The sequence below is a fragment of the Lissotriton vulgaris genome, chromosome 1_1 (assembly GCF_964263255.1).
Source record: "Lissotriton vulgaris chromosome 1_1, aLisVul1.2, whole genome shotgun sequence".
Lineage (NCBI taxonomy): Eukaryota > Metazoa > Chordata > Amphibia > Caudata > Salamandridae > Lissotriton > Lissotriton vulgaris.
In genome coordinates, this window is record NC_141685.1 from 455045586 (window position 1) to 455061982 (window position 16397).

The window sequence follows — 16397 nt, forward strand, 5'->3', positions numbered from 1 at the left end:
CTAACATTTGTGAATTCTTCCACTTTCTATAAGATGGTAGCACCAAATATGAGTATGTACTTAGTTCTATCTTTGCGGGAACTCACTGAATAGCGAACCTAAGGGCTCTGCAGTAGCCGTTGACTTGTTCATGACCGTCTCGGTCCAAAAAGTACTACATAATTTAACTGTTCAGGGGGTTTATTTCTGCAAAAAAAAAGAAATCAGTAATTCTGACTCCTGGGGGACTTTTTCCTGTTGTTTTCTCTTGATGACAGAAAAAATCGCACAGCAGAAAGACTACCCTAAACAGAATAGATCCAGCGTCGTATATTGAGCCATGCACCATAGCGATTTTGTTTGTCAGCCACAGTTTTCAGCTCGCAGTGGCAGCTGAGACTCAAGGAATACCTGATGCTTCACTCCCCTCTAAGTGGGGTAGATGAATTGAGAGTTTATTCCTTATATTTTTTGTTTGGCCTTGACCCGCATCCTTTAAACTCAAAATGACCTCCCATAATATTTTCTCTTCTCTCAATCATATACCTTTATTTAAGTTCTGATCTCTCTCTGACCATAAAATGGCCACAGAGAGATCAGAATCCAGACTCCGGTCTACTATATATGATGAGCTAGTCATGGATGATATAAATCCATTTTAGTTGTGCATGTCTCATTCGATAGGTTCCCAAGAATTCTATCCTAATTGCAGAATCCAAATGAAAGGAATGTGACGCATCTCTTTAGAGGGTATGAGGTGGCAGTAGTCAGTGACTTAGAAGACGTTGATGAGTCCAGTAATAACTTTCCCAGGGTTTCTATCAATCTACTATTGAGCAAATTATACACCATTCTAAATCCTGTTGAGTACTGGATCTCGGTGGTATACTGGGTAGTCGGCAAACTTCTTTGAACTCCCGATTAATACAAATTTGGGTGCTGTAAAATGAACCATGGTTTAATACTCTCATCTTATATAAAAGCTTCAGTTACGAAGCAACCTTATTGAATGTTTTTGGAAAATTATTTTCAAAAATTATTCTGCAGCACCTGGGGGATTAGGTCGAAGAAGAGAATTTAATTCTCGATGCGCAAGGAAGTTTAGGACTAGTGGTTGTACTGTTGATAATACCCTTGCTTTAAAACAAATTGTTTAAAGATATGCTGTGTCAGACGGTTTAGGCCACCTATACAAAATTCTCTAGCGCTTTTGATATGGTGGATCACCTTACTCTCTGGTTTAAAAAATAGGCCTCAGTGTCCCCACCTTTTTTTTTTTTTTTCTCCAAATACTCATTGAAGCTTCACTTTAATCCATGAGTCATGATATTAACAGGTCACAAAAATGTATGTTCAAGGCATGTGGGCTGCTGAATTCATATCTGTGCATAGATCGCCGCCTAGTGTATGGTCCGGATGATCGCACATTGTTGTCCTGGAAGAGTCTTCGAAGTATCACGAGATAGGTGGCTCCTCCCCTTGACTACAGTGCGCATGGGCATCCTCTCCATCCTCAGATTGTTTTTTTCCGCCATTGGGTTCGGGTGTACTTTCTTAACTGAAGTTCGGAATCAATTTAATAAACTTTTTCACAAGGCCAAAAGGCCTTTGGGGCGTCGGTATTGTCTTTTCGTTCAGTGCCGCGTACTTGTTCCAGTTCTTTGAGCTGGACGGCGAAAGCCGCTTGCCTTTTCGACACCAAAGGCCCCATCAACGATCGACGATGGAACGGAGCCCATTCAAACGATGCCCTGTTTGCAACTCTAAATACCCTTACATTGATGTGCACCCGGTGTGCAATAAATGCCTATCTCCAGACCACGACGAGGCCAGCTGCATGGCCTGTTCTCAGTTCAGGTCAAAGAAGACACTTCGGCTTCGACGCGCTGCGAGACAGTCGGTGCAGAAAACAGCGCCCGACCCGGAGAACATCTTCGAGGCTGAAGACGACTAGGGCGTCTATGAGGAGAATCCTGACCAACAGTCGGATCCTGCTGCGGAGCAGAACTCTAACTATGATGAAGACGAAGAAGAAGACTACGTCCATGATGAAGACGTCGTCCCGGTAGGGGACGACGCACAGGCCATCGGAGCCATCAATGACGACTCGAGCGATGAGCAAAACCCAACCGCAGTTGCGGGGGCCGATGATGACACTGTACTTTCAAAGGCTCAGGTCGAGGCATCGCCGGAAGGACTTAGCCAAGATCTTCAACAACATTCGATAGCCCCGCGTCAAGGCCCGGCTAAGAATATTTCTAAGGAGCCATCGGTCGATCAACCACAGTCGATGGTGAAACCGAAACCGAAACCGACAATCAAAATCGAAACCGAAACTGCTAAAGACAGTCCTCGGATCGACGACTTAGGATTCATCGGATCCGATCAAACTGAAGAGTGTCATCGACCCTTCGGGGTCACAAAGGGGTGTCGGCCCGAAGATCGGGGCGCCGAAGCCTGTGACTAAGGTCAAGCACGTCTCACTGACACCATCAACGTCGACGTCAAAAGATGGCGACACTAACAAAGGACTCAAGTCTCAGAAGACCCTCGATCCGAAGCTTCCAGCCTCCAAACCACTGGTAGTCAAGACCTTTGAGTCGAAGACCAAGATCGGCTCGAAAGAGCACGTCAAGTCGAAGCAAAAGAGCGTGCCTGCTGCGCACCAAGAGCTCGCGTCGACGCTAGGCCAAAAACAAACTGGTGTTAAGACTAAGTCGGTCGGATCGAAGACGGCGCCACCCTCGAGGAAGGTCAGTCCGTGTTCAATGCTTACGGCACCGATTAAATTCGGACTGTCCCCGACCGCACGACCTAAGGTGTTCGAGTCACATCAAAGCATCAAAACATCCAAAAAGGTGTCAGTAAAAAGGACTCAGCCCATAGAAGAGGACATTGTGTTCCAAGCGCCCTCTTATGATAACCAGTCGAAACTGTTCATCGAATCGGATTCTGGCAGACTCACTATTTGTAAAAGAAAGATCATTCCAGAAAATCCTATGGAGTCATACAAGATCCCACTCAAAAAGAAGAGAGACTCTTCCACCTCACCTGTTCTTTTTGAGCCTGTGGAGTCCTATGGACAGGAATATACCTATTCGCCCACACGTACTAATGAGGATGTGGGGGAAGGCTACAATGAGGACAAATTTAATTATCCTATTGACACAGATCAAGAGGAGTCTCAACCCTGGACTGACCCTGTTGACCCGGGTGAGCCACACACTACGCCTGACACTCAATCCTATACGGTCGAAACCTCGCCAACTGAAGATACAGCTGCGTTTAACGCATTCATTGAAAGGGCAGCAAATTATCATAATGTAGAAATGCATGCTGACCCAATAGAGAAAGACTTTTTGTTTGACACTTTCTCAACTTCAGAAAGATCAGTAAAGACATTGCCTAAGCTGAAGGGTGTCCTTAAACATGCTGGTGACATTTTCAAAGAAACCACAAGGGCAAGGGTTGTGAACCCAAGAATTGACAGGAAATACCGGCCTGCGCCTGTAGGCCCTACGTATATCAAAGGCCAGCTGCCATTGGACTCCTTAGTAGTGGCAAATGCTCTTAAGAGAGCGAACTCTCAAACAAGTAGTGATGCTCCTCCTCCGGACAAAGAATCCAAAATCTTGGAAGCTTCTGGAAAAAGAGTAGCGGCTCAAGCAGCAAATATTTTGAGGATTTCAAATACACAGGCCCTATTAGCCAAATATGATAGGGCTCATTACGACACATTAGAGCAACTACAACAACACTTGCCTGATGCTTATAAGGTGGTAGCAGAAATGCTGATACAGGAGGGGAAACTGATATCAAATGCATCCATTAAATGTGCGCTAGATGCAGCAGACACAGCAGCTAGGACCATCAATACAAGTGTGATGCTCAGAAGGCATGCCTGGTTACGCATCTCTGGATTCAAGCCTGAGATTCAAACCACATTACTAAATCGGCCTGTTAACCCCGATTTTTTTTTATTTGGTCCTGATGTGGACACAATCCTAGAAAAAATTAAAAAAAACACAGACAGCCAAATCAATGGGAGCTCTGCAGTCACAACAGTTCAGGGGAGGTTCCTTTCGTCGCTCCGGTAACAGGGGAGCTTCTAGAGGTCAAGCATCACAGCAAGCCCAATACAACAAAGGAGGCACACAAGCCACCTATAACAAGAACAATAGGGGTGGATACCGTGGCAACAGCACCAAAGGCAGAGGACGAGGAAATAATAACGCCAGATCCTCCGCCAACACTAAACAGTGACGTCTTGTCACTGCCCCCAGACCATGTAACACCGGTCGGGGGAAGACTTCAGCAGTTCCTGCCAGTCTGGGAAGGCATTACCACAGACAGGTGGGTGAGACAACTTATCCAATACGGCTATTGTCTAGAACTGACCTCCACTCCACCCAACATACCCCCAAGGCACCGTCCAAAAAGCTTAGAGTTGAGCTCCTGAGGCGGAAGCCGGGAGCGAGCAGCCGCATTTCTTAAAACTGTCTGTCACAGATTTACTTGTGTTTTAAAAATTGAATGTCACAGATTACTTGTGTTTTTAAAGCCACTTACTTTGGGGGAACTAGATGTCAGTCGCAGCGGAGTCAGTGCTGACGCAGCACGCTCATTAAAATCTCTCCTTCGCGCCCTCTCGCCACGAGCAGAGGCCACGCCCCTTTTTAGGCCACGCCCCCAAGCCGACTCCTACTAAAGACGCCGAATCAGGGCGCCGGGTAAAAGCTTAGAGTTGAGCTCCTGAGGCGGAAGCCGGGAGCGAGCAGCCACATTTCTTAAAACTGTCTGTCACAGATTTACTTGTTTTAAAAATTGAATGTCACAGATTACTTGTGTTTTTAAAGCCGCTTACTTTGGGGAAACTAGTTGTCAGTCACAGCGGAGTCAGCGCTGACGCAGCACGCTCATTACAATCTCTCCTTAGCGCCCTCTCGCCACGAGCAGAGGCCACGCCCCTTTTTAGGCCTCGCCCCTCGGTCCTCAACCCCGGAGTGGTATACATTATGTGCATATTCCGGGAGCGCAGCGGGTGCGACGTTTGCGCGCCTAAGGCAAGCCCGTCTGTGCCCGTCCGCGACCGACCGGGGCCAGGGGCCGCCCCCCCTGCTCAGCCACCATGCCAGATCATCACATACAACTCGCAGAGTCTGCACCGATTAAACCAGAAAGTTAGCTCACCCTGTTTACATACATGGGACCTCTCTATCCAACATCCCGTTTGTAATCAGTGTAGATTTCATTTCTCCCACAGTATAAAGAAATCCACATCCATTTCGATGTTACTGCTCAACTGCCGCTCAATCCCCAAACATTCCACGGAAATCTTCCTATTATTGGAGGAGATGAGCCCTGACGTTCTTTTCGCCACAGAAACTTGGCTTCAGGAACACTCTGAACCTGACCTGGTACAAGCTCTTCCACCTGGCTATCAAATACTTCGCCTAGATCGCAAAAAAGGCATTGGCGGTGGCCTGGCAGTAATCCATAAATCAGATTACGCTGTCACCAGCACCCTCATAAACCTCCCGGATTGTGAATGCCTTCCCTTTTTTATACAAATCAGCGCCACACATACCTTTTCGGGTATGCTCATATATCGTCCGCCAGGACCTCTAGGGCAGTTTCGATAGCGGAAAGTCTTGCAGTTACCTCTGCCAACTTTACAATCCTAGGTGACCTTAAAATCCACCTAGATGACCCAAATAACTCTATGGCCAGAGAACTTTCCTCAAACTTAACTGCCCTCGAACTACAACAACGTGTAATTGGGCCTACCCACCAAAAAAGACACCTTTTAGACCCTGTCTTTAGCAACTGCAAAAACCTTCACGTTGGAAATCCCTCCCCCCATTCCATGGTCTGACCACTTCCTCATTCCGCTCACCTGGACCCTACCCCTTCACCTCTCCGCCCCCAAACCCCCGACATTTCAACGTTCCCGCAACTGGTCTAAACTCCCTTTATCTGAGTGGCAGGATCTCTTACAAAGCACCAAACCCATTAACCCCTCCATCCCCACTCAAGATAATGAGAACTATAACAATTGGATCACCAGCTCCCTAGATACAGTATTACCACTAAAAAATTTCCATCCTAAACAGGGCAATCCCACAGCCCCGTGGTATACGTGTGATCTACGGGAGGCCAAACGTGTCTGTAAACGACTTGAGAGGAAATGACGTCTGTTACCTCCCAGCAGACAAAGCGAGCTATCGAACGGCAATCAAAAACTACAAAGTAAATATCCATCTAGCTCAGGCTGAATACTTTGAACTTAAGATTGAGAGGGCAGCGTCTAAACCTAGGGAGATTTATCAGATAGCAAAATCCCTGTTACAACTTCCTGAGGCCCCAAAGCATCGCATTAATATTCACACTCACTGTGAGGAAATAGCTGAGTTTTTCTACCAGAAGATAGAAACCATCAACTCCTCTTTTCCCCCCACCGCTACTTTGTCCACAGACTCCCTTAACAGAGGCTGCACGACAGCTCCCCCCTGTGCTCTCAATAGCTTTCCACCCTTAGAACTTATTAAACTGGAAAAACTCATGAGCCAGGTTAAATCCGGATCTCCTATTGACCCAGCTCCTCCCAGTACTCTTACTCAGATTACCCATCTGATCTCGCCCACTATACAAGACCTGCTCAACTCCTCCCTCCAAACTGGCTCTGTTCCACCTCCATGGAAAAGAGCAATGGTCAAAGCGTTACTAAAAAAGCCCAGTCTCGACCAATCTAACCCCGCTAACTATCGACCCATTTCCCTTCTGCCATGGGTCAGTAAACTTCTCGAGAAACATGTTAACACCATTTTCACTGACTTCTTGGAAGCCAATAACATACTGGACCCCTCTCAGACTGGCTTCAGGCCCGTCACGGTACGGAGACTGCTCTGATTGCAGTGACGGAGGAGGCAAGGAGGATCTTGGACGATGGCGGGTCCACTGCCATCGTCCTACTCGACCTAAGTGCCGCCTTCGACACTGTCAATCATAATATCCTACTCCACCGTCTTGACAAAATAGGAGTGTCAGGCACAGCACTCAACTGGTGGAGGTCTTTTCTCACAAACAGATCCTTCCAAGTCTTTGAGAGGGACTTTACCTCTGCCAGTAGGCCCCTCAACTGCGGAGTGCCTCAGGGTTCCTCCGATAGCCCTACCCTTTTTAATGTCTACCTACGCCCCCTAGCTGATGTCGTCCGCCCATTTGGGGTGAAGATCGTCACTTACGCAGACGACACGCAGCTAGTGGTAGCACTGGACCCCCCCACCCCCCCTGAACTCTCATCACAGTTTACATACATGCCTTGAAGCCGTCTCTGCTTGGATGTCGGGCTCTTGTCTCAAACTCAACGGGGACAAAACAGAGATAATGCTCCTTGGAAATAACATCATGAAATCCATTGATCCCATCTGGCCCCTCTGTTTAGGAAGTCCCCCGCAACCCAAGGAGCAAATCAAGAGCCTAGGCATCTGGCTCGACCACACTCTAACCTTTAATTACCAAGCCACCAAGCTTGCAGCCACCTGCTTCGGGATGATGAGACTTCTCCGTAAAATACTCCCTCTCCTTCCGTTCCATTCGAGACGGATTATGGTTCAAGGACTGATCCTCTCCCGTCTCGATTGTGGAAACGCCCTATATCTTGGAGCCCCTCAATCCGCACTTAACAGACTTCAGGTTATTCAAAACTGTGCAGCAAGAATTCTCTTGGATATTTCTCGTCGAACCTCAGTCAGAGCCAGACTGAGAGACCTTCACTGGCTCCCGGTGAGATCCAGAGTTGAATTTAAGAGCATGTGCATTGCACACCGCTCCTACTGGGGAACAGGCCCCTCTATCAACTCCACCCTGGTGAAAGCCTACCTACCCTCCCGCTCACTCAGATCCGCGACCTCCCACCTGGCATCAGTACCACGAATTAGGAGGGCCAGGTATGGAGGCCGCCTGCTCTCTTACAACCTAGCTAGGACTTGGAACTCCCTTCCCCTCCACATCAGATCAGAACCCAACCTTCTCACCTTCCATAAACTGTTAAAAACCTGGCTTTTCAGCAGAATTTCAATCTAATTCTTCACTCAGCCTCTCTTACTCCAGCCTCTCTGGCCCAACTCATTCTTTTTCTATAGCGCTGGGACGCCCCTGGGTAGCCATCGCGCTCTACAAATACTCCTTCCATTCCATTCCTATGTCCGCCGAGCACATGCAATTATTGCAGCAAGAGGTCATCTGCATGCTGCAAAAAGGGGCCATAGAACTAGTGCCTTTCGAACAACAGGGTTCAGGGGTGTACTCGCTGTACTTCTTAGTCCCAAAACAGGACGGGTCTCTCAGGCCCATACTAGACCTCAGACCTCAGACCCCTGAACAATACATCTTGTCAGAACATTTTCACATGCTCACTTTGCAGCAAATTCTACCATTGCTCAGTCAGGGAGATTTCCAAGCAACACTAGACCTGAAGGACGCATATTTCCACATTCCGAATCACCCGGGACACAGGAAATATCTCAGGTTCACCATAAACAACCAGCATTACCAGTTCAAGGTCCTGCCTTTCGGGGTCACAACAGCCCCCAAGTGTTTACCAAGTGCTTGGCGACAGTAGCTGCGCACCTTCGGAGACAACACATCCATGTCTATCCTTATCTGGACGGCTGGCTTATCCAAGCAAAGTCAGCCCAGCAATGTGCCAGCCACATGTCCCGCACAATTCACCTCCTACACAGTCTAGGTTTTTCACTGAATTATCCAAAGTCTCATCTTCAACCCGCACATGTACAACAGTACCTGGGAGCGCCAATAGACACTCTGGTAGCAAAAGCAAAGCCAAACTCAGCGAGAATCAACAGCATGCAATTGCTGATTCAGAGATTCAGACCCAAACACTCACTCCCAGCGCTAGTGTTTATGCAGCTGATGGGTATGATGGCCTCCTGCATCTTCATAGTCCCTCATGCGAGGCTACACATGCGTCAGCTTCAGGAATGCTTAGCACGACAGTGGAACCAGGCTCAAGGACAGTTGAAAGACCTAGTGTTGGTGACCGGTCGTGCATACAACTCTGCATTGGTGGAACACACAAAACCTTTGCAGGGGACGATCGTTCCAGGAGCCTGTACCACAAATAGTCCTGACGGCGGACGCATCTCTCCAGGGCTGGGGAGCGCATGTCCTCCATTACACAGTGCAGGGACTATGGACGACGCAGCAAAAGAACATGCACATCAACCTGCTGGAACTGATGGCAATCTTCATGGCGATGAAAGCGTTCAAAGTGCATCTGTGCAACAAAGTCGTGCTGATCCGGACGGACAACATGACTGCCATGTACTACATCCATAAGCAGGGAGGGACACACTCTCCACAGTTGGCACACCTAGCTCAGAGCATGTGGAAGCGGGCCATTCAAAGAAACATGTTCCTCATGGCAGAACACCTCCCCGGTAAAGACAACCAGATAGCGGATCTGCTCAGCAGGTACAGCCTTCAAATGCACGAGTGGGAGATACATCCCTCGGTGCTACAACCGTATTTCCAGCAGTGGGGTCATCCAGAGATAGACCTGTTCGCCACAAAGGAAAACGCAAAATGCCAAACCTTTGCCGCCAGGTTCCCACACCCGCAGTCTCAGGGCAATGCGATATGGATGAACTGGTCAGGCAGATTTGCGTACGCTTTTCCTCCGGCACCGCTCATACCGCTACTGGCGCGCAAACTGCGACAGCACTCAATGACACTCATCCTAGTTGCTCCAACATGGGCAAGGCAGGCATGGTACACCACGTTCCTAGAACTTTCCGTGGTGCCTCATCAACGCCTGCGACTTACGCCCAGTCTCCTCACTCAGAGCCATGGAGATATTCAGCACCCAGATCCGCAACAGTTGAGCCTTGCAATATGGGTCCTGAGGTCATAGAGTTTGGCTACCTGAACCTGCCCCCTGACTGTGAGAATATTATCAAGGAGGCAAGAAGACCTACCAACAGGGCATGCTATGCGGCAAAATGGAAGCGATTTGTAATTTATTGTTCCAATAATGACATAAATCCGCTAGATGCATCAACTCGAAACATCATATGTTATTTGTTACATCTACACAGATGCAATCTGGCATATAGTTCCATCCGGATACGTTTAGCTGCAATGGCAGCTGATCTTCAAAACAGGCAGCACCTTTCCCTTTTCAGAGTGCCAGCCATTAAAGCTTTTATGGAGGGACTCAAAAGAGTAATTCCTCCCAGACACCAGCCTTCACCTGTCTGGAATCTGAACATAGTTCTGACCAGACTGATGGGACCACCTTTTGAACCTCTACACTCTTGTGAGATACAATTTCTTACGTGGAAAGTGGCCTTTCTAGTAGCGATCACATCGCTAAGGAGAGTTAGTGAGCTTCAAGCCCTAACTATTCAAGAGCCTTTCATACAGATTCATGATTATAGGGTAGTGCTACGTACCAACCCTAAATTTATGCCTAAGGTGGTATCACAGTTCCACATTAACCAAACAATAGAACTGCCAGTATTCTTCCCAAATCCAGATTCAGCGGCAGACCGAGCTCTGCACACACTAGATGTTAAAAGAGCTCTCCTGTATTACATAGACAGGACGAAAGATTTCAAAAAGACTAAGCAACTGTTTGTTGCCTTTTCTCCACAGCACAAAGGCAACCCCATTTCCAAATCCGGTATAGCCAGATGGATTGTTAAGTGCATACAGATCTGTTATCAAAAAAGCTATACGCACCTTAACAGTTCCCCCAAGAGCGCATTCCACACGCAAGTTAGGGGCATCCATAGCTTTCCTAGGTAACATTCCTCTAGAGGATATATGTAGAGCAGCCACATGGTCCACCATACATACATTTACCAAACACTACAGCGTGGATGTACACTCCAAACAGCAAGCTGCTGTAGGACAGGCTGTTCTCAGAACTCTTTTTCAGACTGCTGCAGCTGGCACGGGCAACCACCGCTAAGGAGGAGACTGCTATTTATTCTATGCACAGACATGAATTCAGCAGCCCACATGCCTCGAACAGAATAAGCTACTTACCAGTATGCATCTGTTCTTGGCATGTAGGGCTGCTGACATTCATATTGCCCGCCCTCCTCCCCGGTGCCTGTCGCAGCTGTAGCACTCAGAATTAATCTCAAGCATGGACATCACTTACTGAATCATACTCCATCTCTGCCACAATGGCGAAAAACAATCTGGGGATGGAGTCGATGCCCATGCGCACTGTAGTCCAGGGGAGGAGCCACCTATCTCTTGATACTTCGAAGACTCTTCCAGGACAACAATGTGCAATTATCCGGACCCAACACTAGGCAGCGATCTATGCACAGATATGAATGTCAGCAGCCCTACATGCCAAGAACAGATGCATACTGGTAAGTAGCATATTCCTATTGATCTATGATTTTTATTCAAATTGACCCAAGACCGGGGGAATACCTGCGCCTGTTTTATTTTCGCTTTTTTTGATTGATACTTCTAACTTTAGATACCCCACCTTATGAATCTCCATAGGTGTCAGACTGGATGAGGGAACTCTAGCAATAGCTTCTGGATACCGGAAGGTGGTGCCTTAGGCTTCTTTAATGACTATCCCCCTGGACATAATGAAACGGAGCTGCATAAATGCACCGCTTCAATGCACTAACGTCAGTTCCTGATTTTCCCATGTCCATGAAGGCAGATCTCCAGTATAGCTTTTACTATTTTCAGCTACTTTCACCAGGTTTCATGCAATCAGTGTTGGAAGCAGACCTACCTCGACTGAGTCTCTGATAGTGGCCTGGTCCAGACCTTGCTCAGCCCTGCTAGTACGTCAATCTATTGCTTAACCAACGTAGGTCCTCCCCTAGCAATATGACCTTTTTGGTACAGCATCTCACTGACAGGAGCCTTAATGTTTAATCCTCTCTCAGTAATTTCAGTCCAAATGCATTTCCCACTGCAACAGTTGATGGTGAGTCCAGGAAAATGGAAACAAAGGGCATTAAAGTACTCTTTTCCGCTAATCATTGAGTGCTGTGTGCCTTCTTTGTGCTGTCCCTGTGCCTACTGGGGCACCGCACTCATGCCTTCTGGGTGATGGTGAGTGAGATTTTACTTGGAGTATTTCTAGAATTTCTTCACTCAAACTGGACAGCCAGGAAAGTGTGCGATACAGTAAGAGGTCCGGCATGGTCACCATGGTATGTGTTTCCATTGTCTTCATCCAACACCAGGCTTACATCAATGCCTCTGGGTTTTCAGGGATGTTCACATTTTTGTAATGGGTATGCTCTCCGATGGGGTCCAGCAATTTGGTGAGATGGCCCATTCAACGCTAAAGAGCTTCACTGGCAACAGCTATGACTTCTACGAAACTGCTCTTCACTACTTGTCATATCCTCCAACGACAATATGAAAAAAATCTGTGTATGTTTGCGGTGCCTTGCCTACTGCCAGAGGCAAACCTTGAGACCTTCCCTACTAATCCAGTCTTTTTTTTACTTCAAGCCCACAGGTGCATAAGTACTCCTCCTTCTCTTGCTGCTCCTGGACGTGTTAGTTCCCCTTTGAACTGTCATCTGAGACCAGTAGGAGGCAGAATTCAGTATTGTCCCTCTGGCTGCATGTGATTCCTTCAAACTTGTGGGTCCTACAGATTGTTCAGTTTGGTTACGCCTTCCTTTTCATAATTGCTTCGCCCCATAGCAGTCCAGTATTTGCCGAAATGTCTGTGTATTATGCCATTATTATCCTCTGGAGGCTTCAGATTTTGCTCACTAAAGACTCAGTCCAGATGGTTCTTGATGCAGTGCTAATACTCCTTGCTCCCCAAGCAGGATGGTGGATTGAGCCCTTTCTTAGGTTTTTAATTGCCTTCCTCAGGAAGTAGAAGATGTTAGACTAATCCAGATCGTCTTGCAATTATATCAGACTTTTGGAGCTGTGAGGCATACAGCTAGAAATTAAGGCTTTTCTCCCTTCCATAGTGGACCAGTCTATCCAGGACTGATGCATATTAGGACCTCTTGGTGATACAGCAAGAAGTACTGGGACCCCATGCTCTTTTTATCAGAGTCTCTGTAGCAATGGTTGGGACCTCACTGGATTTTCATGACGTGCAGTCACCTAACACTTTCTCAGCGTCACGGTGGGCAACTCGGTAGGCGTCATCTTGCCAATCATGGGTGGCACCTGCATTTGAAGGTGGCATAATGGGGTTTTGCCCCCTGGAGTGTGTCTCAGTAGATCAATTTGCTACTGCTGGAGTGTGCTCTCGGTAGATCAATTTGCTACTGCTGCGAATGAGTTCTGGAATTTCCTCATAGAGCATCCCTATGAAAACCATTCAGTCTTACGTGAGGCTCAGGCCTCCCTATGTGTTTACTCCTCCACCCCATGTCCTCCGGTTCCCGAAGTAGGTCGGGTTGCAACCAGGCCCAGCTGTTCCCGATACCCGCAGACTGCACTCATAGAGGCATGTAGTCTGAGTTTCTGAGTCTAACAATTTGCCCTCTGCTTCCGCTGCTTCTTCACAAGGACTTTCTGTCCCAGCAACAGGTCAGGGTCCTACACCCTGTCGTCCACAATTTACATCTCCATGTTTGGAGACAGAGTGGATCAACACTGAGGTTTTGATCTTCCATTGAAGGTGGTGAGTATCATTTTGGTATTGCAGTGCTAACAACATCAAAATTCACATGAGTAGAGTACATCTGTTGAATTGAGCTAACATCAGCAGGTTGATAGATAACATCAATTAGTGGACTTGGAGAAAATGTACTTGCTTACATAGAATGAAATCCAAGATCTTAGTGCTTGGAATGGAAGGAAGAGGTATGAAAAGAACCCACTAGGCCTGGAGGTTACTTCCAATAAAATTATAAACTTTGAATTCAACAGAATCCAGCAACAAACTTCGGGACTTCTATAGAACGGCACTTAAGCACAGATAATAAAGCACCTCGCACAACTGAACCCCCTGGACCCATACTTTAGAGCAGAACCACACTACTATTGTTTTGACTCTAAATGAAAGTAGTTATTCAGAGGATCCTCTTTTGCACCAGACTGTATAAATTGAGTACATGTACTCCCGCCCTCTGAGAAGGATCTAGATTCGTAGGACCTGTGGGATGAAGTATAAGCACCACTATATTTCCTCTAACCATAGGTATGCATAGAGTGTAACTCAGTTTACCCTTGAAGTGGTGCACAACCCCAATTAAATAGCTGTGAATTTGATTTAGTTTAATCTTATTATTTTGTCTCTATTTAGACTGTCGTGGCATTCGGCACCTCCAGGAGTTCAAAACACTAGATGGCTAAAACTGTCACTTATAATGGCAGGCAAACTGAAACTAATAAAAATGGTCATACTCCTCAAAGTTTCTCTTTTATTATGTAGACATACCTAACCTGCTAAATTGAAGAAATAAAGTATTCCAAACACTCATGTTGCAACTTGTTAGCCTGGCTTGTTAGGCAAAAGGCCCAGAATTGCCTGGGAAACGCTAGTTCTATCATACCATCAGAGAAGATATGCTGCACCCAAAATGTAACTGTACTACCTGTGCGCACAAGTTTACTTTGCACACTGCTGATTTAAGCCTCAGCACTACCAAGTCCATATCGCTGTGGAGAGAGATGTGACAGATCCAATTACCTTGATGGGAGCCATGTGCCAGAAAAGGCCACACAACCACTGAAATTAACACTAAGGTGTACGGTCGAAACCTAGTGCAAAATTAGAAGCATACTACAACGTAACCTACTATACTCGCCCATTATCTCTCTACTGTTCACATTCACAATTCCCATGGCAACTGCAGGAAAATGCAACATTTTTGCTATATAAATGAAACATTGCCAATTCAGGAGCTCTGTTTGAGGAGGGACATTCATCACTCTGTATACTTTTAGAACGCAACATGAAATAAATACACTAGAAAAATTCCTATACTGCAGAATAAAACCTACTACCAAATGCATCAACTTTGATTTTTCCAGGAACCAGATCACTTAAAACTGCTTGAGATGCTTATGATTGCAAAAACACCAAAAAACATATAACCTCGTTATATTGAGAAATGACGAAGGCAATGCCAATTTGCTAAGCCCCCTGTAGAGTGGGATCGAATGGGGATTTGAAAACCCCTCACAGATGAGAAGTGGGAGTACTGTTGCTCCCAAATGAGTGAACTCCTCCCCAGCAGCAGTTTATATCTAATGCATTTTACAACTATCCACAGATTATACTATACTCCTTCACAATTACATAAATTGGGTTTAAGACCAGACCTCTTCTGTAAATTGGAAGACCCAGGATTCCTGCATTTGGCGTCTGGATGCCCCAGTATATTGAAGTTTTGGTAAAATGTTGCTGCCGAACTACAACAAATTATTGAAATACAAATACAACTGACACCACAGACTGCACTTCTGTGGTAAGTAAGGAAAATACCATATGCTAAGCGTAGGTTTATTACCTTCCCATTATCATTGGTTGAATGACTGATGGCTAGACACTGGTGCTGTGGTGACAAGCCCTGACGCAAAAGCAATGTCTGGCAGAATTAACATTCTGCAGTGAATAATTATAACTATATGAAGAGCTGAGCCTTGAAACCTCCAGTCAGAAAGCTATTTGGGCACCATTCCACCGCTTTTTGCGCATGATCGCCGACACCGACAAACATCATTGAAAATTGAAGGTATTATGTAAGGGAAAATGTCGAGCTGATTGGATGATGATTGTTAAACAAATGGCATTGAGACTTTGGGCCAGATGTACAAACATTATGAATATTAATGAGGTAGGACTCAGTTTGCGACCAATTAGGAATCCTAGCCATCATAGGGATGGTAGCCTGCTGAGGTCAGCAGACCACTATGTCTGTGATTGCTTTTTAATAAAGCAATCTTTTGTTATTTTATTTAATTAAGACTGTTTTCCTTAAAGGAAAACAAATGCATTTAAAAAGAAAAAAAAGAAACCTTTAAGTTTTATTTTCAAAGAGTGGGCAGTGGGCTGTGGGATGATTGTCTGCTCTCAAAAAAATATTTTTACTTACATTCTCATCATAGGGGAAACCGTCCCTTGGGAATCCCTTCCTCTTTGTGAATGAGTTACCACCAGTTTTAAACTGGTGGTAAAGTATTATTGTTTTGCGACCAGAATTCTTTTGTAAAACAGTAATACATACCATACCGATTTGCTATTTGATAGGGACGCCCTAAGCATACCGCTTCCAAATATCGAATCACAAATGCAAAATCTGATGTGGTAAAACGTTACCAAACCGCATTTTGTACATTTGAAAGAGCATTTTTCCTGCCGTTAGCGACTGGAAAAAGCATTGTGCATCTAGCCCTAAGTTATGTGTAAGAACAATGTAGTC

General features: G+C 46.2%; 1 protein-coding gene across 4 annotated transcripts in view; it reads left to right on the plus strand.

The window, feature by feature from the left end:
• Positions 1 to 16397, plus strand: part of RAVER2 (ribonucleoprotein, PTB binding 2) — a 443388-nt gene that overhangs the window by 149615 nt on the left and 277376 nt on the right. The window lies entirely within an intron of this gene.